The 24,489-nt window shown below is 43.3% G+C and overlaps 1 long non-coding RNA gene across 1 annotated transcript; it reads left to right on the plus strand.

Moving 5' to 3' along the window:
• The first annotated feature begins 18,346 nt into the window (after positions 1-18,346).
• Positions 18,347-21,508, plus strand: LOC120638617. Its single transcript, XR_005660368.1, has 2 exons — positions 18,347-18,426; positions 21,430-21,508. It is a non-coding gene; the product is annotated as an uncharacterized LOC120638617 (long non-coding RNA).
• Positions 21,509-24,489: the final 2,981 nt, after the last annotated feature.

The raw sequence follows: 24,489 nt of genomic DNA on the forward strand, positions 1-24,489 counted from the left end.
ACCTGGGTTCTCAATCCAGCCCCACCTTGTACCTGCTGGGTGATCTTGGGCAAGTCACTTAACCATGCCTCAGTTCTCTTATCTGTAAAATGGGGATTCAATACCTGTTGTCCCTCCTACTTTGATTCTGAGCCCTAGGTGGGACCTGATTATCTGGAATCTACTCCAGCGCTCAGTGCAACACTTGGCTCAGTAAGCACTAAGTAAATACCACTGTTATTACTCTTGCATCAGAAAGAAAAAGGCAAAAAGGTTCCTTGTTTATAACCAGTCCCTGCCAACAAGGAGCTTGCAATCCAAGGGGAAAACCAGCAGAAATAGGTAGCAGTTAAATATCAAATAAATATGAAAACTAACCCTTTTCTCTCCTTTTTCCCTTCCCCTAAAAGAAGAAAAGTAAATTTCTCAACGTTCTAAATATTTTCACATTCCTCTTTAGACTGTAAACTCGTTGTGGGCAGAAACTCGTTTCTACCAACTCTGGTATTTTATACTCTCCCAAGTGTTTAGTACAGTGTTCTGCACACAGTAAGCACTCAATAAATACAATGGATTGATTGATTTCACAGCTCTACCTCACCCCCACCTCCAGGTCTTTAGGGCAGGTAGAATTTGGGGACCATGATAGAAAAGCAGTATGACTTAGTGGATAGAACACAGGCCTGAGAGTCATAAGGACCTGGATTCTAATCCTGGTTCCACCACATATCTACTGTGTGACCTTGAGCAAATCGTTTAACTTCTCTGGGCCTCAGTTACCTCATCTGTAAAATGGGAATCAATACTGTGAGTCCCATGTGAGACATGGACTGTATTCAACCTGATTAACTTGAATCTATTCCAGTGCTTAGAACAGTGCTTGACACATAGTAAGCAATTAACAAGTACCATTATTATTGTTATCATCATCATTATTATTATTAATCTTGGAAGGAGACAGGGAAGAGCTGGGGAAAGGAGAGAAGTCTCAGAATGGCCTGGCCTCAGCAGCAGGAGGCTCAAATGTTTAGCTTGTCTAGAACTCACTGGGTGAAATTGAAGCATCATTAATTTAATTAAAAATCAATTTTAACGGTGGCAAAGAATAGTCTACCAGAACAGGGAAACCTAAATCCTTCTTAGATTCAGTCCTCTTGTTTCTGAATTTCTGTGTTCACTCACCAAGCTGTTCATGTAGCAGCCCCCTCTCTAGAGTAGCACTATTTCCACTGGGCTCCTGAAATCCCTAGAAAAAGCTAATTTTCCACTCCCCAACTGTGTGTTGCAATAAGATTCTCATTAGAGAACATTTCTATTTCACCATCGAATGCGTAATTCATCATCTACATGGAAACACACATTCCCTCTCAGGAGAGCTCGGTGTTCCATATTGTATTAGTACAATCTGCTAGGCTAACAGAGAGAAGTCGTTTTGTCTCTTTCTTCAAGCCGGTGCTCTCCCAAACAAATAAAAATTTACCTTATACTAAGGAATAAAAGGAAGAAAAAGCTTAAAATGTATGTAATGTTTGTAAAAGATAGTTTTTCTCTTCCCTGAAAGCCTTCTTACCTATGTGCTTCCATTTTCCTGTTCATCAAGCAGCATGGCCTAGTGGATAGGGCACAGGCTTGGGAGTAATAAGGACCCGGATTCTAATCCCAGCTCTGCAATTTGTCCGCTGCGTGACCTTGGGAAAGTCACCCAACTTCTCTGGGCCTCAGTTATCTCATAAAGGGAATTAAGGCTGTGAGTCTCATGTGGGACGTGGACTGTGCCCAACCTGATTGTCTTGCATCTACCCCAGTGCTTAGTACAGTGCTCGGTACATAGTAAACATTTAACACAAATATCATTAAAGAAACTAAACTCTTGCCCAGTGGTTGTCAGCCATTCCATCTCTCTCCCTCCTACTTATCCACGCCCTTCTTCCACTACACCACAGCTCACGGTCTTTGTTACTCTCAAGCTAACTCACTGTGTTTTTTCTCATTCCAAATCATGTGAAAATCAAACTCCTCTAGGAAGCCTTGCCTGATTAATTGTCAGAAGGCTTGCCCTGATCAAGTGAGGCACTGTCTAGTGGGATAATCGCTCCCTGCCCACTTGACTTCAAAGGTGAAACTCTGCCAGTCATATGATATCATTCTTTTGGGAGATAGAAAATCTCTAACAAGGTTAAAGTTAGCCTGATATCATCACTATCACTGCGTACTTGGAGAAAAAGTTTTACAGAATCTTTTCGTTCGAGGAGAGAAATAATCCATATAGGGAGTCTAAAGTGAGGGCCATTACCGGACACTTATCCTGGTCCATTACTCTGACCTAGATGATACCAAGATTTATGTGTCTTTGTACCAGTTTTTCCCTATAATGCTGTGGGGCCTGTGGCAGCCAGAGTTTTTGGAAAAATAGTTATACAGGGGCAGTGCAGCAGGGTGCTTTATTGGGCATTGGGTGATCATTAACTTTTTTATCTTCTGGTAGTTGATTTCCTAAAGTCTTGTTATGGACCCCATCCTCCTATTTTTCTTCCCCCTTCCTAACTCTGCAAAGGGACAGTCAGTGACACAGAGAGAAGCTGAGACCCAAGAGCTAACACTGTAAAGCAGAAGCTAATGAACTGGGGCTTCAGGAATGGCATTTGTTCCCAATTTGATATTACTATGAGAAATTAGGAGTCAGAAAGGAGCCCTCAGATGGAGGCTTCATTTCAGGGCCTCACAGCAAGCTCCTCTAAATATTCGAACAACATTCATGAGGGAATACCAGCAGCACACCCAGGTTTCCTCTAACTCCTGCAGTCCTCTTAGGCAGGACCCTGCCTCCTTTGCCTTAGGAGAGCAAGCTGGACCTCCTTTGGTTTTCCTGAATTAGAGAAATCCTATATGCACAAGGAAGCCACTGAGGGCTTGGTACATCAGCAGCAGCCTGGCTAATCTGGTAAATAAGAGAGAAGAGAAATAGCAGCTGAGGAAATAGCATCTAGACTGTGCTGCAATGAAACTGTAACCCATCCGGCTCCGGGCTTAACAAATCACTGTCGTGTGGCAGAATCGATTCATTGCAGCACTGACTTGGCAGGAACGACAAAATTCTCTGCCTTTCTCTCTAGTGCAGCATCGAGGACGTGACTAATGCTTACTGCCTGCAGACAGATAGGACTGGGGGAAGCTGCTGTTTATCTTTTCCTTAAGCGATTCCACGTATAGCTATTCGAGACCCTTGTTGGGGAGGGTCATGAGGCTCGGTCCTGTTTCCAATTTTTGTCTTGATTTTTTATTAGCTAAACTGCTCTGATAATGGTAAATCCAAGGCAAGGACTTGTCTCTACCTTGGGTGAGAAGGGTGTTCCCTATTACAAAGGGAACCATGACGTTATAAACCCAGCAAACTGGGAAAACATGGAGAAAGAAAAAAGCCAGGTCAGGAGTTATCTGATTCTGTCCTTTATTAATAATAACAATAACAATACTGATAATAATAAAAATGGTATTTGTTAAGCACTTACTATGTGCCTAGCACTTTTTTAAGTGCTGGGGTAGATACAAGTTAATCAGGTTGGACCCAGTCCCCGATCCACATAAGGGTCACACTCTAAATCCCCATATTACACATGAGGTAACTGAGTCACAGAGAAATGAACTGACTTGCCCAAGGTCACACAGCAGACAAGTAATGGAGCTGGGATTAGAACCCATGACCTTCTGACTTGCAGGCCTGTGCTTTAGCGACTAGGCCATGCGTGCTTTAAGCATGTCTCTCTGTAGGCCCTCTGGCCAAAGATATTCCAAAGAAAATGAAAATCTGCATAATAATAGTAACAATTATAGTATGAATTAAGCTCTAATATGTTCCAGGCACTGTTTTAAGTGCTGGGCATTGTCATCTGTGGTTTTCAGAGAATGCAGCCTCTTGTCTTAGCCGTTTGTCTCTAAGGGGAAACTGTTCAAATTTCCAAGGAAAAGAAGCTGGTTGTGGGAATAAAATTTCTTCTGGAAAACCTGAATGTGAGCTACAGTGCCCTCAGAGGATACCGGCTCCCTCACCTTTGCGGGTTTCATTCTCAAACAAACCCTTCAGGCAGAAAGACTCCTCAAGGGGCCCTGCTTTTTAAAGTCAGAGCAGTGAGTCTGGCTTTAGCTCTTGGCCAGAGGACTGCTGAAAACAGAGCACAGAAGGAAGTCCCTTGTCCCTTCCCATCCCCCAAAATGAAAAAAAAACCAACAACCAAGAGCAGAGGACCCACTGAAAATACAAAACACTACAAAGAGCAGAGGGCCTTGCTCTGGACAGCCAGGGTCACTGGTTGGGCCCAGAAGTCCAAGGAGAGGCTATCACTCTGCTGAAGAGAGAAGGAGTGGAAATGTCCCAGAGAGCCAGACCCAAACCTACTGACCTGAGTTGGAACTTCAGGAGGGAAGACGGTTTTGGGGCCATCAAATAATAATCAATAATTACAATAGTTGTTAAGCGCTTACTATGTGCCCAACACTGTTCTAAGAGCTGGGATAGATACAAGTTCGTCAGGTTGGACACCGTCCCTGTTCCACGGGAGGCTCGTGGCTCAGTGGAAAGAGCACGGGCTTTGGAGTCAGAGGTCATGAGTTTGACTCCCAGCTCTGCCACCTGTCAGCTGTGTGACTGTGGGCAAGTCACTTCACTTCTCTGTGCCTCAGTTACCTCCTCTGTAAAATGGGGATTAAGACTGTGAGCCGCACGTGGGACAACCTGATTCCCCTGTGTCTACCCCAGCGCCTAGAACAGTGCTCTGCACATAGTAAGTGCTTAACAAATACCAACATTATTATTATTATTATTATTAATCCCCATTTTCCAAATGAGGCCCACAGAAGTTAAGCGACTTGCACAAGGTCACACAGCAGACGTATGTGGTGGAGCCAGAATTAGAACCCAGATCCTTCTGACTCCCAGGTCTGTGCCCTATTCCCTAAGCCACGCTGCTTCTCTATGCTATGTTACGTGGACACAACCCTCAAAACTTCATTTCTAGTTCATGTTGTATCCTTAAAAGTATGACTTAACATGGTACAGAGAGTACAGCATCTCCTGTAATTTAAATGTGCATGTTAATCTAAAGTGAAAAGGGGACAATTTTTATGAAAGACTTCAAGAGAGGAAGTGATTCAGGGTGTTGAAGGACGCAGGAGAGAGTGGGCACTGTAGACAAAAGGGCCGGCCGGCCCCGGCTGTGCAGAGTTTCAGGAAGGGAATTGAAAGGCAGCCAAGATCGGAGCGAGAAAGAAGTGGGTGGATGAGAAACAAGCTCTGCACCGCGCTGTACGTAGAAGGTCATGGGGAGGTCATGGGGCCTGGGAAGCACAAACAGAGACATCAGAAGACTCTAACCAAGGGAGTCAGAGGACCTGGGTTCTAATCTCCGATCCATCACTTGTCTGCTGTGTGACCCTGAGCAAGTCACTTAACTTCTCTGTGCCTCAATTCCATCATCTGTAAAATAGGGATTCACTAACTGTTCTCCCTACTACCTCAGTCTGTGAGCCTCGTGAGGGACGGGGACTGTGTCCCACCCAAGTATCTGGAATCTGCCCCGGTGCTTGGTACAGTGCTTGGCATTTAGTAAGCATTTATCAAATACAATTATTATCATCATTATTATTATCATCATCAAAAGAAAGAATGAAAACTCGGAACTGAGCGAAGCAGCATGGCCTAGTGGAAAGAGCACAGGCCCGGGAGTCACAGGACCTGAGTTCTAATCCCAGGTCTGCCAAATGCTTGCTGTGTGACCTTGGGCAAGTCACATAACTTCTCTTGGCCTCAGTTCTCCTGTTCTCCCTCCTACCTAGACTGTGAGCCCCATATGGGACTGAGACTGTGTCCAACCTACTTCACTTGTATCTACCCCAGCACTTAGAACAGTATTTGACACCTAGTAAGCTCTGAACAAATACCATAAAAAACAAAACATTAAAAAAAAAACACCTTAACATTTTCTGCACATCACAGGCCACCCTGGATGAGCACTTTCCATTTGAAATGATTCCATTTTTATTGATTACTGAGTGGCTGGAGGTTCAGTGTTCCATGCTTATCAAAATGTTGTTTGGAATAGTTTACCATCCAATGCCATTGACTTCTGGTATAGTGGTGATAAGGGTTTGGGGGGTGTAAGTACATTTGGGAGTGAGCATGGTTGCTATTTGTTTTGGAGTGAATGTTGTATTTTGTTTGGAGTTGCTTTTGGATGATGAGTCCATCTTCGGTCTCCCATCTCCTTCCAGAGCAGGTCAGATGACAAGCTGGAGGAAGAAATAGAAATGGCATTCAATTTTTCAGTCCGTTTCACAGCTCACCTAGCTCTATCACCTCCCTCTTTGTGTAGAAATAAAATCCAATAGATTACTAATTTAGGGCATTGGCAAGGTGTTCAGAGGTCATCAATTAATCAGCGGTATTTGTTGTGAGCATACTATACAGAGCACTGAGAAGCAGCGTGGCGTAGTGGATAGAGCCCGGGCCTGGGGGTCAGAAAGTTATTTCATTCATTCATTCAATCGTATTTATTGAGCGCTTACTGTATGCAGAACACTGTACTATGGGTTCTCATCCCGGATCCGCCACTCGTCTGCTGTGTGACCTTGGACAAATCACTTTATTTCACTGGGCTTCAGTTACCTCGTATGTAAAATGTAGCACGCGGTCTTGTCCAACCTGATTTGCTTGTATTCACCCCAGCACTTACTACAGTGCCTGGCTTATAGTAAACACTTAACAAATACCATCATCATTTAGCCATCTCAGACCAATGCATGAGGAAGTTGATGCCCCAGCTTGTTCCAGCCTTTTAAAGGACGTTCTTCCTTCTGTTTGACCCCAGTCCTACTTTGTGCAAGTCATTTCTTCTTAATCTCTCCTGAGGAACAGCCCTTCACTATCTTCCACATTAAAATCTCTCAGACACAGCTTTCTCCCAAGAGTTCAGAGATGATTCAGATGTTCTCTCATCTACCCTTTTCTCAGAAGGTGGTGGCAAGTGGAAGCCTCCGTGTCACAAATTGGAAGCATTAGTATCTCAAGAAGTAAAGCAGAAGGAATTAGCAGTTATTTTGACTTCTTTTGCCTGGCGTTCTTTGCAAACATCTGAACCCTTAGTTTTTGTTCTTCTTTCTAAAAATACGCTTGTCTAACAATCCTAGAAATATACATTATCCCTTTTATAGTAGTAATGCCATCTGTTTTCTCTTTTAGAGTGAGAAAAGCCATACATTACAAGCTGCCTGACCTCATTTTTTATGGTATTGATTAAGTGCTTTATTATGTGACAGGCACTGGATTAAGTGCTGGGGTAGATACAAGCTAATCAGGTTGGACCCAGTTCATGTCCCATGTGGGGTTCACAGTTTTAATCCCCATTCTACAAATGTGGTAACTGAGGCAGAGAGAAGATAAGTGACTTTCCCAAGGTCACACAGCAGACAAGTGGCAGAGCTGGGAAGCCAAAGGCACTGAGAGGACCCTTCCAGAGGGATGGACTCCATCTGCTCTGGGACTCTGCCAGGGCTTGGGGTTGTAACTTCATCCCTGCTGTGAGAAAAAGTTAGTGGACCCTCAGCAGTGTTGCCTACAAGGAAGGTTTGGCATTAAACTCAAGGACCATGGTATGTTCATGGTATCAACTGAATTGTTAATTTTAGGCAAAGGCCGTTGGGTTAGGATTTACCCTAGGCCTTGTTAGGTCAGGGCCCCAAAGGCAGTAAAGGAAAGATGAGAAACTAATCTGTTCTCCTTGGGCAGTCTGAGCAAAGATCAATACATTTGTTTTTGGGGGGGAGATGGTACTTTTAAAAATAGAATGGAGTTTCATTAAATTGCATTTTAATATTCCTTATGAAAATAACTTATACCAGTTCTACTCCAAGCAAAGAATTTGCCATTTTGAAACCAAGGAAAAGAATCTGATTCCGTTCCTGGATGTTGTGTTCCCAGACTGGTTTTAAGTCCAATAAAACAGGGATGGGTCATCGGTGTTCTTTGTCTCTCCTGAGCCTGAATATCCCAGGAAATATAGGATTGGATGTGTGGAGACAAGAAAGCAGATTCAAGGCGTGTGTATTATGCAATGAGTCTGCTGATTAACTGAGAGGTTGGCACGGCTGACAGCTCATTTCCAGAGATACTTATGGGCCAGTCTCTCTCTGCAGTGGGTGTCATGCCAATCGGAGCTCTGGGGACTGTTTATAGCTGTCAGGGCAGCAGCAGGATAGGGGAAGCATGGAGGGAGAGAGCTTGGAGCAACTCAAATGCTATCAGGCTGGTGTCTAATTTTTCACTAGACATTTTATTGTAGTCATGCTTCTTCTCGGGGCAATTTGTTGCTCAGGGCCAACACTAGCCGAGTTTGAGCTGCTCATTGAATGCAGAAAAAGGATCACTTCCTCATTCTGTACTTTCCTAAGCATCTAGTACAATGCTCCACACCAAGAGGGCAGTGAATAAATGCTATTGTTCCCACTAGTAAATTTTCACAGAGACATACAACACTAGTCTTGCCTCAATCAATCAGTGGTGTGTATTGAGTGCTTACTGTGCACTATACTAAGCGCTTGAGAGACTATGATACAATAGAGTTGGCAGAGGAGCTTATAGACTAGAGGAGGACCTTAATAACCCCTGATTAACAGTCTTTATCCTACTCCACGTTTCTCTCCTCACACTCCCCCCGGCCCCCAGTTCCAATTCACCTGACTAACGTCAAAACATTTCAGAATTCAGGGAGCGAAGTGAATCAAGGAAGGAGCAGAATGGGTGGGAGGGAGAGATAGGAAAGAGAGAAGGTAGGGAAGGAAAGAAAAAAGATAAAAACAACTGCAAGAAGCATAAAGGCTAAGTACAGATGCAGCTAAAAATATCTGCTGGTTGTAGAAAGCTATTGGTCAGTCACAAATACTGTAGGACTCTAGGTCCAGTCCAATTCAACCTCTACTAAACAGCCACACATGAGGATGCAACAAGGAATCTGTAGCTTCATTCTGATTGATCCTCTAGGAAACTTGCAACTCAACAAATTAGAAGCAATGTGGGCTAGTGGTTAGAGCATGGACCAGAAGGACCTGAGTTCTAATTCTGGCTCCGCCACTCGTCTGCTCTGTGATCTTGAGCAATTCATGATGGATTCCCATAACTTCTCTGTGCCCCAGTTACCTCATCTGTAAAATGGGGATTAAGACGGTGAGCCCCATGTGGGACATGGAATGGGTCCAACTTGACCAGCTTGTATCAACTCCAGTGCTTAGTACAGTGCCTGGCACATAGAGTTTAGTAGATACCATAAAAAAAGAGAAAAAGCATCATCAAGAGTCCTACAGTCACTCAAACTGGAGCTTCTCTAGCCTTGTGACTCTGTGGTCTTATATTTTTCAAGCAACTACACTTTACACACAGGATGGCCATCATGTCTGATTCTTTTCAATGAGATAATCAAGATAACTGGATTTATAAGCATTTTTAACACTAAACATATAAAATCTAAACAAACAAAAGTGTGCCATCTCTCACATACACCCTCTACTGTTCAGCCAACATGAAGGACGTTTGGCTGCAAGTGTCTTAAAGACACTGCCTGAAAAATGTAAGTCCCTTCTCCCAGCCTGCCTTATCGAGTTACGAGTTATTCACTTGTCATCGACTGCCTCAGTTACTTCAACTCTCAAATGGGCTAACCAAAAATATCGGAAAGAACACTGAACAAAGGATGCCAAGCTAATCATTGAACCTTGAAGAAAATCCCTCTTGTGATTGAAACCAAACTGGGTTAACAGTAAAGGAAGGGGTCCAAATTAGCAGCTCCTGGCCCAGGCTCCAGAGATACCTGAGGAGGCAGTCGCCCTAGCCAATAGTTGCCTGGAATTTGGGAACAAGCTGGTAGATTCAAGTGTATCTTCTACAGTACGACATTAATGCTGGTTAATATTTATTTAGCTTAGCTTAACAAGCACGCCAAAGTGGATTCTCTCCCAGACTGGCACCAGGAATGAGCACCGCAGCCAGGCTTCGGATAATTAACAGGGAAATACCTGGCACACACTCTCCTCGTGGCCTCTGAAGGGGATATTCAGCAGTGCTGAGCAACCAGGTTTTCCTGTTGCAGGCATAGAAGGGGAATGAATCTGCTGAAAAATATTTCACGTTCATCCACCCCGGGAACAGGCCTGAAAAATCTTAATGGAAGTACTTTAGGCAAATGCTCAGTGTAGTCCCGCAGCAATTTGCATACCAGTGTTTAGATGCTCTTGTATAGATTTGTTTAGTGATTTTCTTTTTCCTCCACCAAAGTCCTGCCTTGAGATGGGGAGAGGGTTTAGAAAGTAGACGTGGAAAGCAGTGGGAGGTGAGATACATCGATAATGTTGTTCCTGAGGACTGCAGCTCTGAACAGCTGATTGGAGGGGAGGGAGGCAGGATAGCTCTGAAATTCTCCTGTCTTCAGAGATTTCTTTCCCCCTACTTTAGAAGTTTGGTCCCGAGGGCCCCTGTTTTTGTCTTCAGCTACTTGTTGTGTGCCTACTGAGAGTGTTCTATCACATCATCCATTTAACTCATTAGTCACATTTCCCATCAACCTAGTCACTGTATCTGGAGTTCATCTATCTCACCTTCGAACCCTTCCTCTGGCCTGAAACTCCCCCTTTCGTATCTGATAGATCACCACTCTACTCTCTTCAAAGCCCTATTAAAATCTTACTTCTTCCAAGAGGTCTTCTTTGCCTTAAGCCGTCATTTCACCATGCTATTCACCCTCCCTTTGAGCCCCTTATTAACTTAGGTCTTATTAACTTAAGCACTGTGATACTCACCCCACTCCCGGCCCCACAACACCTTTGTACATGTCCTTATACTCTGCCATTTCACCTATCTGTAATTTGATGTCTTTCTCCCCTTTTAGGCTGTAGTTTCTTTTGGGCAGGAATCTTGTCTCTCAGCTCTGTTGTATTGTCCCAACATCTTAGCACTGTGTTGTACACCTAATAAGTGCTCAAATACCAGTGATTGAAGGGCAAGAGGAACTCTTTCATGTGTGTCCCCACAGGAGAAAGACAAAAAAAAAAAATTGTTGATGACTGTAGTGAAAAATGAATTGGCTCTTTTGTTCCAGGAGCAGGTTTATTCATTCCACTCTAACCATTTATTCCACAGTGCCTTTCTGCTGCTGGAACAACCTCAAATACTCAAATAATCTCTGTTTTCAAATGCTCTGCTCTAGTTTACTGCTGAAGGAATTGAGGCAATGGCTTATCCCACAACATGAAACAGGTCAGGACCAGAAACAAGGGCTTGAACTTAGGTCATCACCACTTTTAACAGTATTTACTAAACACTGATTGAGTATATGGCCCTGTCTCTCAATCTTGTTCTCTGTCCAATCAATATATGCCTGAATTTCTTTACCTTCTCTCCCCTACCCAGATTTCATTACACTCCACTCCTTTCCCTATCGCTGTTCCAAGGCTAAGTACTATGTCCAAAATAATCCATCCATTTTGATTCTCCCCAAACTAGTTCCCATCTGACTGTACTCGGATTAAAGGATGAAGGGTGGCCATATTCTGAAGAGTGGTGTGTTTAAAAAAAAACCCTTGGCAGCTGTGTGACTGTGGACAAGTCACTTCACTTCTCTGTGCCTCAGTTCCCTCATCTGTAAAATGGGGGTGAAAACTGTGAACAACCTCATTCCCCTCTATCTACCCCAGCGTTTAGAATAGTGTTCTGCACATAGTAAGCGCTTAACAAATACCAACATTATTATTGTTAAATGTTATTTTATATGTTGCTTTCATGCAAACCCAGTGTACAAGTTTAAAGAGAAGAGTTTACCAAATCACCAGTCAGCAGCCCAGAATCAACTGGATTTTAAAAACCAACTACATTTTTTTTACTGCTGTTTAAGCTTTCAATAATAAAGATTAGGCAATCTGTGACCTAATTAGAACCCATTGATAGTATTCAACTCCTTCCCCTAACGTTTAGCGTCTCTAAGCCTCACTGCTTCTTCAGTATGTGGGACATTCAATCCTCCTTCTAATTTCAGGTGGCAGCTGCAATTTTTTTTTTATCCCCCTAACTCCTGATCCTACTTCCTTTCTTAAGTGGCTTCTGTTCAACCCTAATTCAACTTATTACTTAGAATGGCTGTGTTTAGTTTTTAAACTGGTCCATCTGAAACCTCTGCCTAATGTTGTTTCTCTCAGGCTTGCTTAATTTCCAGCTTGGGACTAACATTTCCAAATATAAGCATGTCATTGCTTTGACTTTGTTTATCCTTCCTCCAAATTTTACCCTTTTGGTTTGGTGACTGGCTCATATCTAATACATGAATCTCCTCCTTTAAGCTCTTGTTTTAGTAATGTTTCATGATTGTGCCACTTAATTTTATTGCCAGTGTATCTCCAATCAATCGTGTTTATTGAGCCCTTATTCTGTTCAGAGCACTGTATTAAATGCTTGGAAGAATACAAGCACTCTTAGTAGGCATGATCCCTGCCCTCAGTGCTGTAAAATTTACCTCACTTCCCATCACTCCCCATCTTTGAAGGACTTGGGCTGACTTGATAGGGTTATTAAAGCTCATTTCGGTTTAGCATTAGATACTGGCAGAGCTATTTAGCCTGGATAATGATAGAACTGATTAGGAGTATGGCTCTAGATAATGCTAGAGTAATGATAATGATAAAATATGAGAATATTTTAGAAGAGGCTGACTTTATGCTGGATAGGCTATAACAGAAAATATTTTGAAAATTAAGTATTTTCATGTGAACGAATTAAAATCTATCTAAATTGAGGTCTCTTTTGTAAATATTTACATCACTATTTGATCACTGTGACGTGTTCTCTTTTAACGTGGGAGCTGTGTTCCTGCAGAACCCTGCATTAAGGAAAACATGTTGTGGTACTCAGTGTCCAACACCAGGCCCACGTGCATACAACCATTTCTTTCAAAATCACTTTGCCTGACTTTCCACTAAGCTACGCTGCTTCAAGTAAGTGCTCAGTAAATACAACTAACTGACAACGTTTAACTAAAGATGGGAGTTTTACCAAGGGCCCTTGCTGAGAAACTTCCAATTTAATAGCATAGGAACACACACAAGCATGTATACGCACATGCAGACGCACACCTATCAGTTTCCTCTAGGCCTCAATGTCTGTAATCTCTCATTTGGCACGGACTGGCTTGTACTGTAACGTCTTTTGGGTTTCAGTCTCTTCTCAGCACCATTTGGGGGATTCGTCTCTCAATCCTAATATGCCCACCACCCTGTTCTAGTTCCCATTCACCACACTTCCTTTAATTCTACCTCTATCAAGTCTTTTTTTGTTGTTGTTTTTAAGCCTCAGAGGCTTTTCAAAAGCTTCAATCTGCTCCTGGTTTTCTGCTTCCAACATCCAACTTTCACATCTGCTATCCGGAAATCGATACTCATACCAGGCTGACTTCTGTGTTAACTTACTTTTCTCTCTCCAGATACTCTTTATGAATGTGCCATATCTTCACAACTGTCAGATTAGCTGTTAACTTCGCACTCTATGAGCTTTAGAGTTGACTGCAGCAGTCCTTCACCTGCTGTCGTTTGTCGTTACCAACTTGTACTGATGATTGAACCGAATGTGACCTAAGTAGATAAATGGCGAGCTTTGGTGTTAGAGATTGCTGCTGGTCCGTAGAAGGCATTATTATCCCATACCCAGCCCTGTCACAGTTGCGAAGTAAAGTGTGAGACTCAGTAGCCCACCGTGTCAACTTATGGAGCCTCGAATGCAGCAGCCTGACCCTTAGGTCAGAGCTTTGGAGCTCTCATGGTCTGTTCAGGAGACAGTTGAGGAGAACTCAACTCTCCTCATAGTGTGGCATAGCGGATGGAGAAAGAACTAAGATTCAGGAGACCCAGGCCTAAATCCTGGCTCCGCCCCTCTCCTGCTTTGTGACCTTGGGCAAGTCACTTCATCTCTGCCTCAGTTTCTTCTCTGAAAAATGGGGATAATTTATCTGTTTTCCTTCTCGTAGATTTGGAACCTCATGTGGCATGGGGACTGTGTCCAATCCAACTGCTTTGTATCTGCCCAGGGTTTAAGCACAGTTCTTATCATCATCATCATCATCATCCTGAGGAAGCAGAGACATGATTATGTTAGGTCTTCTCTCACCAAGGTTTGGGAGAACCTAGGAAGGACATGGCTCTGCTAAGCCTTCCCACTCTGGAGCCAAACTCTTCCGAGTGACCCCAAACCACAACTGAACTGACCCCATGTGTCTGAGGCTTTGCTGAGCTGCCTAGAGTCAGCCCAAGTCTCCATGCCATGGCCAACCGCCTTCCCCATGGAGTTGTCCGTTATGTTACAACAAAGCATGGGCAGAAGGAACTTTTGGAAAGCATGGTGATCTATACACAACACACAGATTTAATTCCTGATCTTTATGGAGGTGGAGAATTTTGAGAGTCAGGAAGAGATTAAACAGATGAGGAGAATAAAAAAGCCACAAGTGGGCAGCCATTGCCTTCCCAAATGTACATGGCCTGGCCCGTCTCTGAGCTCCTGCATCTCCCACATGCTACAGCAAGGGGCAGGGAGGTTGGACTTGCTCAGATGGGACCCGGCCCACCTTCCTAAGGGCTTTGATCTCTATGTCCAGGTGGGCTGGCACATGATACTCCACTCGGGATGGACATCGAACAGCTCCTTCCACGTCCTCTTGCTCATCCACTGCCCACTAAGGAGGGCGATGAAGAGAGAGAGGAGGGAATGGGGGCCTGATACATTTTTTTAAATGGTATTTGTTAAGAGCCTAGAATCTTAAAACACCATTCTAAGCAATGGGGTAGTTACAAATTAATTAGGTTGGACACAGTCCCTCTCCCTCATTCTGTTGTATTGTACTCTCCCAAGTGTTTACTACAGTGCTCTGCACATAGTAAATGCCCAATAAATACGATTGATTGATGGGGCTCACAGTCTAATTAGGTGAGAGAACACCTATCCCCAGTTTACAGTTGAGGAAACTGAGGCACAGAGAAGTAAAGTGACTCACCCAAGGACACACAGCAAACATTTGGCAGAGGCACTATTGGAACCCAGATCCTTTTAAGTCCCAGGCCCGTGCTGTCTCCACTAGGATTTGCTGCTTCTTATATTTAAATAACTGGGGTATCTGTTAAGGTAAGCCCTGGGTTCGATACAGGATACTCAAGCCAGACACAGTCCTTGGCCCATAAAGGGCTCAGAGTCTTAAGCGGAGGGAAAACAGGTCTTTAATCCCCATTTTACAGGTGAGAAAAATGAGCCAGGGAGAAATTAAGTAACATGCCACAGGTCACAGAGCAGGCAAGTAGCAAACCTGAAATTGATTGGAATCCAGATTCTCCTGACTCCCAGTCCTGTGTTCTAGCCACTAGGCCCCATACCTGGCTTTATCCCTTGCCACTTGGTGAGAGGTGAAGTAAGAAAAATGAATTCCACAGCACTATTTGAAGGAACGACTGCCCCTTTGCAAGAGGGATCTGATGCAGGAAAATCATTTTAGAGTTTGGGATTTGGGGGTGGGGGCAGGTGCTGGTCCCCAAATTCAGGGCTGTACTGCTTGGGGAGAGGCTGGGCTGGTCAAGGTTCAGGTGTCCCCTCCTACACCCAGTTTGGGTGACAACTCAACTCCAAAATCTGTCGCTAGTGCGACCGCCTCACCTCAGGCATGGAAGAACAAAAAGGGTCCTGGGAAACAGGAAGGGGAACCAAGGAGTAAGAAAACATGGGAGAAAAGCCACTTGGCTCTGCTTCTTCTTCACCTTTTTCTTCCAGTCATGGGTCTCCGGGTGAGGGGCTTAGGAAGAGAAAATGCCGATAGAGAACTGGAAAAGGAAGAGAACTGAACTTCCCAAGAAGGAACACTAAAGAGAGACAGGGCTTTCAGTTGAGTTCCCGTGAAAAATAAACTCCACCCATCTTTTTACCCTGGCTTCAAAATGCTGAGACCTGAGATTAAAGGTTTTATCAAATCTCATCACTTCAAATGAGTTTCTCATCTTTCCAATTGCCCAGAATAATCACCAAAAAATCTGCTTACACCACCGGTTTATACACTCATTGTGTGTGCGCGCACGTATAATCAGGCGTGAGGGAATAAGCAATATCTTGGAAGAGATAAATCTTTGAATCCTGAAGCAATTTTCTTTTCTCGAACCCTGGTGTGAACTTCAAGCTAAAAGTGTTCAGAGTCTCTACTCAAGGAAGAGGTCTTATTGATTGGCCTGTGTCAGGGCTGGAAATCACCAGAAATAGTCAAGTTCTCACATTCACTCTGACCGTTGCTTCTCTTTATTTTCAGCAAAATGCCTAACCAGTTCTAGGGATGCTGTGCGTGAATGATGTGAGTCTTCCTTAGCTTTTACGTCTGGAAGAGTTAACACTGAGTCCACGCCCTTCTGTCAGAAAGAGAAGACCAAACATTTAAAGCCGAGTTGCAAAGTCATTTTCATAATTTTTTTTATGAGGCTTTTATAGATCATTGGAAAGCATTTTGTAATTGTTTTCTTTTTTGTTTCTCCCAACAATCCTACCAAGAAAAACAGGTAAACTAGTCTAAATTATCTGCCAAGCCACTCACACAGGCAGTGTTAGAGCCAGACTTCAAGTCCCTGTGGTTTCTTATCTCTGCTTCAGCCCCTTAAAGTGTCCCACACTCTAAGTGGCCTAATAAACCCAGCAACATTTTTTTTTGATGCGGTCTGTTTTAGCCAGCCAAACTCAGGGCCGCTGAGCAAATGAGGAAGCAGCGAGGCTATGAGAAGCAGCGTGGCTATGAGAAGCAGCGTGGCTCAGTGGAAAGAGCACGGGCTTGGGAGTCAGAGGTCGTGAGTTTGAATCCCAGCCCTGCCACTTGTCAGCTGTGTGACCGTGGGCAAGTCACTTAACTTCTCTGTGCCTCAGTTACCTCATCTGTAAAATGGGGATTAACTGTGAGCCTCACGTGGGACAACCTGATTACCCTGTATCTCCCCCAGCGCTTAGAACAGTGCTCGGCACATAGTAAGCGCTTAACAAATACCAACATTAAATGGGTGACATGGATTCATCCACCCTACAGAGCAATATCAGGGGTGACCAGGCCTTTCAATCCTGTTGTCCAGTTCCCCCTGCTGTGGCGGGTGTAGTTTCATCAAATGCTAATAGACTAGAGAGCCTCACAGTAAGTTTCTGGGTTCCAGTCCTGGCTCACCCACTTGTCTGCTGTATGACCTTGGGTCAGTCACTGTATTTTTCTCTGCCTCAGTTACCTCATCTGTAAAATGGGGATGAGGACTGTGAGTCCCATGTGGGACATGGACTGTGTCCCACCAAATTATCTTGCATCTACCCCAGTGCTTTGAACAATGCATGGCACGTAATAAGCACTTAACAAAACGCCTAAAAATAATACTTCCCTGCTTGCTGGTTTGATTGAGCACCTGATTTATTCATCATGGCCTTTCCAGGGCTGCACTTTACCACCCTTTGCTGCTATTTCCCATTTACCTGCCTTCGCTTCTCATCTCAGCTGCCTTCCAATTATAACCTCTTATTGAGGTCACCTCTGAGTCCTTCCACTGTTCTTTTAAAGGCTATTAGGGCAGAGAAGGGCTTGCCTCTCCATTGAAGTGGGTCATTTTCCTCTCTGAGGCTTGAGATGGTAAATGTAGGTCTGGTGGACAGCATTTCAAATTTCTAAATGATCACATCTCATCAAGAATCCTCACTTTTTCAAATGATGACCAGTTTAGAGCAAAAATGACTTTCTCTAAAGGCTTGTGTCCTGTTCCTTGGACTGAACTGTTTTGAGGCAGGTCGCCCGTGATCGATCAGTGTTACTGTAGTGCCCTCCTCTTTTGGTCTTGGTTCTTTGTTTTTTGGCTGAAAGGGTGTGTTTTATATGGGAAGAGAGTCAGTTGCTCTAATGTGGAAAGCTTATTGATAAGTAATGTGACCTAGTGGATAGAGCACACTTGGGAGTCAGAAGAATCCGGGTTCTAATCCTAGCTCTGCCACTCATCTACTATGTGATCTCGGTTAAATCTCTTAACTTCTCTGTGACTCAGTTACCCCATTTGTGTAATGGAGATCAATCTTCTGAGTCCCATGTGAGGCATTGGCTGTGTAAACTAGCTAGTATCCATCCCAGAACTTAGTACGATGCTTGGCATCGTAAGCCTTTGTAAGCACTTAATACCATTTTAAAAAAATCTGAGTTAGGGATCTCAGAGGCTAGATTCCAGAGACGTATATTCTCTTTTCTCTCAGATATGGCACCTGACTTTGGGGAAAGCTGATCACTTCTAATTTCTTCTCTTCCCCCTGTCCAGGTTCCTGGCTGCCAGAGATGAAGCTGAATCCTACTTCCTTGCTGATGCCTACTGCTTCCTGCTAGTTGCTATTAGAAGGTAGGAAACTATTTTTCTCCTAGTGCATTCTGATTCTTGGTTATTCCATGCCAGTTTGAGGGATTGGTGGCTATTGTGCTAGTTGGGCAAAGTCCCCAATCAAAGAGAACCCCTTACCTATCCTGCATGAAAAACAAGTGCTCTCTTGTGACCTGAAATGTCTTAACTGTGGCACTTCAGAAATGGACAACTCCACCATTTTCTCATAACTCCTGCAAACCAGAAAAGAATATAGCAGCTCTGCAGTTGTGACTCCCTTCAGAATTTCCGGTTAGCCCCTGCTCTCCCAATTGTATACTTACTGAACATCTAATGAAGTCAAAGCACGTTACTAAATGCTTAGGGGAATACAGCTCCCCGATTAATTCCCCAAATCTTGAGTCCTTTCAAACCAACAGATGGCTCTAATGCTTATGCATTTTTAACCAGCCTCGGAACTTAGGTATAGCTAATTATTCTGATTCCTCTTTTTAATCAATCATATTTATGAGTGCTTACTGTGTACAGAGCACTGTGCCGAGTAATCGAAAGAGTACAATATAATGGAGTTGGTAGTCACTATCCCTGCCCGCAGGGAGTTTACAGTCTAGAGGGGGAGACTGACATTAATATAAGTAAATTATGAATGTGTTCATAAGCACAGTGGGGATGAGAGAGGGGTAAATAAAGGGTGCAAATCCAAGTTCACAAATATTTGTTTATCTGTCTCCCCAGTTAAAATGGAAACATCTTGTGGGATGGGAATACATCCTGTGCTGCTGAGTACTTTCCCAAATACTTAGTTTGGTGCATCCTCCTCAGTGGGTGCTTAATCACTATCATTAGTACTACTGTACCAGAAAGAAAACACATTTTCCCCGCCTTCTAATGGATTATAAGAGCCTGGCCTCTTTCTCTGTTGATCAGGATTCCACATAATTTCAACTCAAGAACTTGATGTTTTCTGGAGTTAAGTAGTTTAGTTTCTAAACATCTCGCGTGCAGCCTAGAAAGTTTTTAGCAAGTGTCAAGGTCATATTTACAATTACAATTCCAGTGCACTTACGTACACATCTGTAATTTATTTTAATATCTGTTTCTTCCTCGGTCTGAAAGTTCCTTGTGGGCAGGGAACATGTCTACCAGCTCTGCTGTATTGTATTTTCACAAGTGCTTAATACTGTGCTCTGAACAAAATAAGAATTCAATAGATAGCATTGACTGAATAGAAGAATCAGGATAAATAATTGACTGGGCATAAATTCTAAGGATGGCTAAAAACATATAAACATCATAGCTATCTTTTGGGTTGATATGACTCGTGGCTTCTTTTCTGCCTTTTATCCATTTACCTCCTCCCTCTCCCCCCAGTGATTTGTATGCAACCTCCAGCGAATATCAGCTTTTGCTCTTATGAGTAACTCTTGGGAGACATCAATGGCTTTCTAGGGCTCATGGCATCTGCTTCCTCGGTTTTGTTATTTTTTTAATGGGTATTTTTTTTAATGGGTATTTAAGTTCTTACTTGTGTGCCGGGCGTTGTACTAAGAATTGGGGTAGATACAAGATAATTGAGTTGAACACATTCAGTGTCCCACATGGGGGTCACAGTCTGAATCCTCATTTTGCAGAGAAGGTAACTGAGGCACAGAGCAGTTGTGACTCTCCCAAGGTCCTACAGCAGACAAGTGGCATAGTGGGATTAGAACACAGGACCTCTACTCCAAGACCTGTGCTGTTTCCACTAGTCCACACTGCTTCCTAGTTACGAATGTCATCATTGTCTATCAGTCAGTCTGCTGTGCGACCTTGGGCAAGTCACTTAACTTCTCTGTGCCTCAGTTACCTCATCTTTAAAATGGAGATGAAGACTGTGAGCCCCGTGGGAGACATCGAGTGTGGCCAACCTGATTAGCTTGTATCTATCCCAGCACTTGATAGAGTGCCTGGCACATTCATTCATTCAATTGTATTTATTGAGCGCTGTGTGCAGAGCACTGTAGTAAGTGCTTGACAAATACCATTTTTTAAATTGCATTTGAGCACTTACTGTGCTTGGAAGAGTACAGTATAACAGAGTAGGTAGTTATCTGCCCACAGTGAGTTTACAGTTGAGAGGGGGAGACAGACATTAGTGTAAATAAATAAATTATGGGTATGTACCTAAGTGCTATGGGACTTAGGGAGTGGTGATCAAAGAGTGTAAATCCTAGAGCAGCGGGGCACCTGTCATCTTCAAGTAAGGTACCTTTGTGGTTCAGAAACCAAACAGATGTGGTGCCAACTAGATGCCCTCTTCACCTGGTGTTATGCCAGTCAGAGAATGTGCCTTCTTAATCTAACTTGTTTTCCTGTGACAATGGAAAGCAAATACTACATTTTTGCCCGCTTATGTTACTGAAAGACATGCAAATGCTCCTGGAAAATCAATTATGTGGAACTAAAATTACACTGCTGTACCTACTCATGGCAACCCAACTGCATTCACAAAATTGTCCTGCAGCGGCTGTGACATTAAATTTAGTCCATTACTCTCCCATATATTCAATACTGGGGAGTAATGTATGTTTTGATTGATATTTATCTACATCTCCTAGAGACTCTACCTTTATAAATGATCTAGCTTGCAAATATACGCCTGTGCTGTAAGTGCACTGTGTTCAAGGCACACTGAGGAATTTAAACTGCAATATGCCTCTGATTGCTATGCTATTTTGGAAAGACCCGCTGAGTAAATTTCAGTGTTGAGCTCCACTGACCTTTTGCTTTTTCCGGCCTCCACTCTTTCCCACACTTCTAGCAACGTGTTTCGGTGTTACTTAGCCGTGAACAATGCTTCAGGGACCAGAGCCCTGACAGGATAGAAGTTAAGGCTTTAGGGGGAGAGAAAATCTCATTTGTATCTCTCCCTCTCTCTCTGAAAAGAAATACCAGTGTCATTATACTATAGACGGAAAGAAAATCTGTTCAAGTTGCGCTTCTTGAACATAAAAGGAGATAATAATTCTTTACTTCTTTTCCTAGATGTTCTGGAGCTGTCAGAATGAAACCACTAATGGAAGTGGGTGTTGGACTAAAATAAACAGCCGTATTTTGTAATATACTAAAGACCCAAGTCAGCCACAGTTCTTATAAAGGATTCAAAAGTCCCAAGAGAGGAAGGTCTTATGTAATACTCTGTGCCATCTACCACTGTAGCCAAATGTCAAGTGTAGTCTGTTGGCTGGCACTTTACACTGGTTGCCAGGAGGCATGGCTAATGGAATTTAGATTAATATGGAAAGCTTTTAAAAAAATGAATTAGTTCAAAGTAGAGCACCCTATGATAAAAACATTGAAAAACCAAGAAACAACCAGTCCAGTCAACACCTTCCAAATATCACTATTAGTCTCTGTTTTTACATAGTAGCTTTCCACCCGGAAGCCTAAAACACTTGACTGACGTTACCTGGTTGTAAGTACTATTACCCTGTGTCACATAAGGAGAAAATAAATCAGGCAGAAGTTAAGCTATATCCCTGACATCAGAGCACAAGAAAGTGGAGAAGCTGGGAATGACATCTTCTATTTTTAGGAAAGTTGATCTACGGTGAGTCTGAATTCATGCCTTAGGCTTCCAATCTCCTCCTGTTGCTCATACGATGGAAAGGCATCGATTTACAAAATGACTCATTCCTTTCTCACTAAAGCCCAGCCTGCACAATTCACTTCCCCAATACCAACCTAACTCACTGTGCCTTGCTCTAATCTTTACTAAAATTACATCTCCTCCAGGAAGTCTTCCCTGACTAATCTCTCATCTCCCCACCTTATTTCCCTCCCTATTTTGTCATCTAGGTACTTACATCCATACCCCCCTAAGTGCTTAAGTACTCCTTCCCCGCCCCCATCCCACAGCATTTATGTTTGCATCTTTATATTTAATTACTTTCCCTGCCCATAGTTGATTTTTAGTATCTGTTTCCCCAACTGGCCAGTAACCTCCTTGAAGGCAGGGATCATATCTACTAATGCTATTGTACTCCCCCAACCACTTAGTACAGGACTCTACACAGAATAAGTAACAATGAATACCTTTGATGTGGGAAAGGGAGGGGTGTAAAATACATAATTGATTCCACCACCAGGCTCCGGATTCATTGCAAATGAATGGGGGAGCTGGAGAATTGTTAAATATTTGTGGCAGGTGAGGAATTTCTTTTTAGTCCCCAAGTTTGTACAAAAGGTCACTAGAAGGCTCTCACAAAGCCCAACCATTGTGAATTTTAATCAGATAGAAAGGATTAAGCAGGTGGAAATGGAAAGGATCCTTGGATTGGGGAGCCGTGCATCTTGATTACACAGGTGAAGAGCATTATTACCTGGATGTGCTGTGATTTGCAATGATTTGTGGAGCCCCTTTGATACTCTGTAGGAGAGTCTGGGCTTTGTTGTGGGAGGAAGTGAGACAAGTCATGCTCTGCTCGCTGGTGTGTGCTGGAAGCTCACTGACTGGAGTGGGAATTCACTGACATTTCTGAGTACCGATTTCAGCCCACAATACTTTACTTTTTAACCTTCACTGTACATTGCCAGCTGTTAGCAATGTGCGCTACGTGAGGGTATTTTCAATTTTTGCAGCGAGGGTCCTGTTATGCTTTTTGGAGTTCACGTGCTCATTATTGTTGATGCTCACTTTGTGCTGGATACTGTATTAAGTGTCCGCACGCTTCACTCTTTTAAGTCCTAGCCTACTCACTGTACCTCAATATCATCCATCTCCCTACTGATCCTTCTTCCATGTCCTACCTCTGGCTTGGAACTCCTTCCCTCTCATAGCCAACTCAACTCTATATCACTCTACCCACCTTCAAAGGCTTATTAAAAGCACATCTCCAAGAGGCATTCCCCAGCTAAGCCCTCATTTCTTCTTCTCCCTCTCCCCTCTGTGTCGCACTTGCACTTGAATTTGCATCTTTTATTCACCCCTCCTTCAGTCCCACAGCGCTTAAGTGCAATACATATCTATAATTTGTTTATTTTAATGTATATCTCCCCATCTAGACTGTATGCTCACTGTGGGCAGAGAATACAGCTATCAGCTCTGTTGTATTATACTCTCCCGAATGGTTAGTACAGTGCTAGGCACACAATAAGCGCTCAATAAATATGATTGGGAGAGTATAGAGCAGTTGGTATACACGATCTATGCCCTCAATAAATATGATTGGGAGAATATAGAGCAGTTGGTATACACGATCTATGTATATCAAGGAGTGAAATCTCCTAGAACTCCAGTAGGTTTTGTCTCTGGAAGCCTTGCTCGTGGGATTCTGCCTGGCCTGTGAATGGAGGAAGCATGAACAAAATTCAGTTCATGCACCCTTTGATGGGGGTGAGAATCTTTCTCAGTTTAGCATTCCAAAGATGATTTCATTCCTTCCTAAAACCTTCCCTCAAGCCTAGCAACTATAAGCTCCACTATCCTGTAATCCTCCCTCCCCGACTAATATCATACGTATGCATTTACTAAACCCAGGTGATAAATCTGGGGAAAAGAAATATGGACTCGCTATGTCCTGAGCTCAAATTAATAACGATATGTCACTGAAAATTGAAGGCCTACCCACTAGGAAAAAAATAGATTATAAATACAGCTGCCATACAGCTGCCTGCTATGAAATTAAAAAAACTACATATGGTTTGCAAAACAACCAAGAGAGACAAGCGTTCTGTTCCTAGTATGCAGACTCAATTTGGAAGCTTCATTGTCATGACAAGGCATAAGAGTACTGTCAAAGTCAATACGTCATGCATCTCTGCCCAGGAACACGTTACAATTCATGTGACTTCCCTTGGTCCATTCTCATGTTACCCAGTTTTAGTTTAGGGATGGGCAACTCAACAGATCGGCTGCCTTTTGGAAAGTAGTCACCCCTTTGCTTCTTTTCCACGTCTTTAATTAGTGTCCACAGTTAAAATCTATGTTCACGGTTCCATTTAAACCATAACCATCTGCCCGCCTTTAATGGCACGTTGCTGATGGAGGATTTAATACCTGTTTATCCTAAGGGGTTGAGACTGGCTTTGTCAAGAGCCTCTTAA

The sequence above is a fragment of the Ornithorhynchus anatinus genome, chromosome 9 (assembly GCF_004115215.2).
Source record: "Ornithorhynchus anatinus isolate Pmale09 chromosome 9, mOrnAna1.pri.v4, whole genome shotgun sequence".
NCBI lineage: Eukaryota > Metazoa > Chordata > Mammalia > Monotremata > Ornithorhynchidae > Ornithorhynchus > Ornithorhynchus anatinus.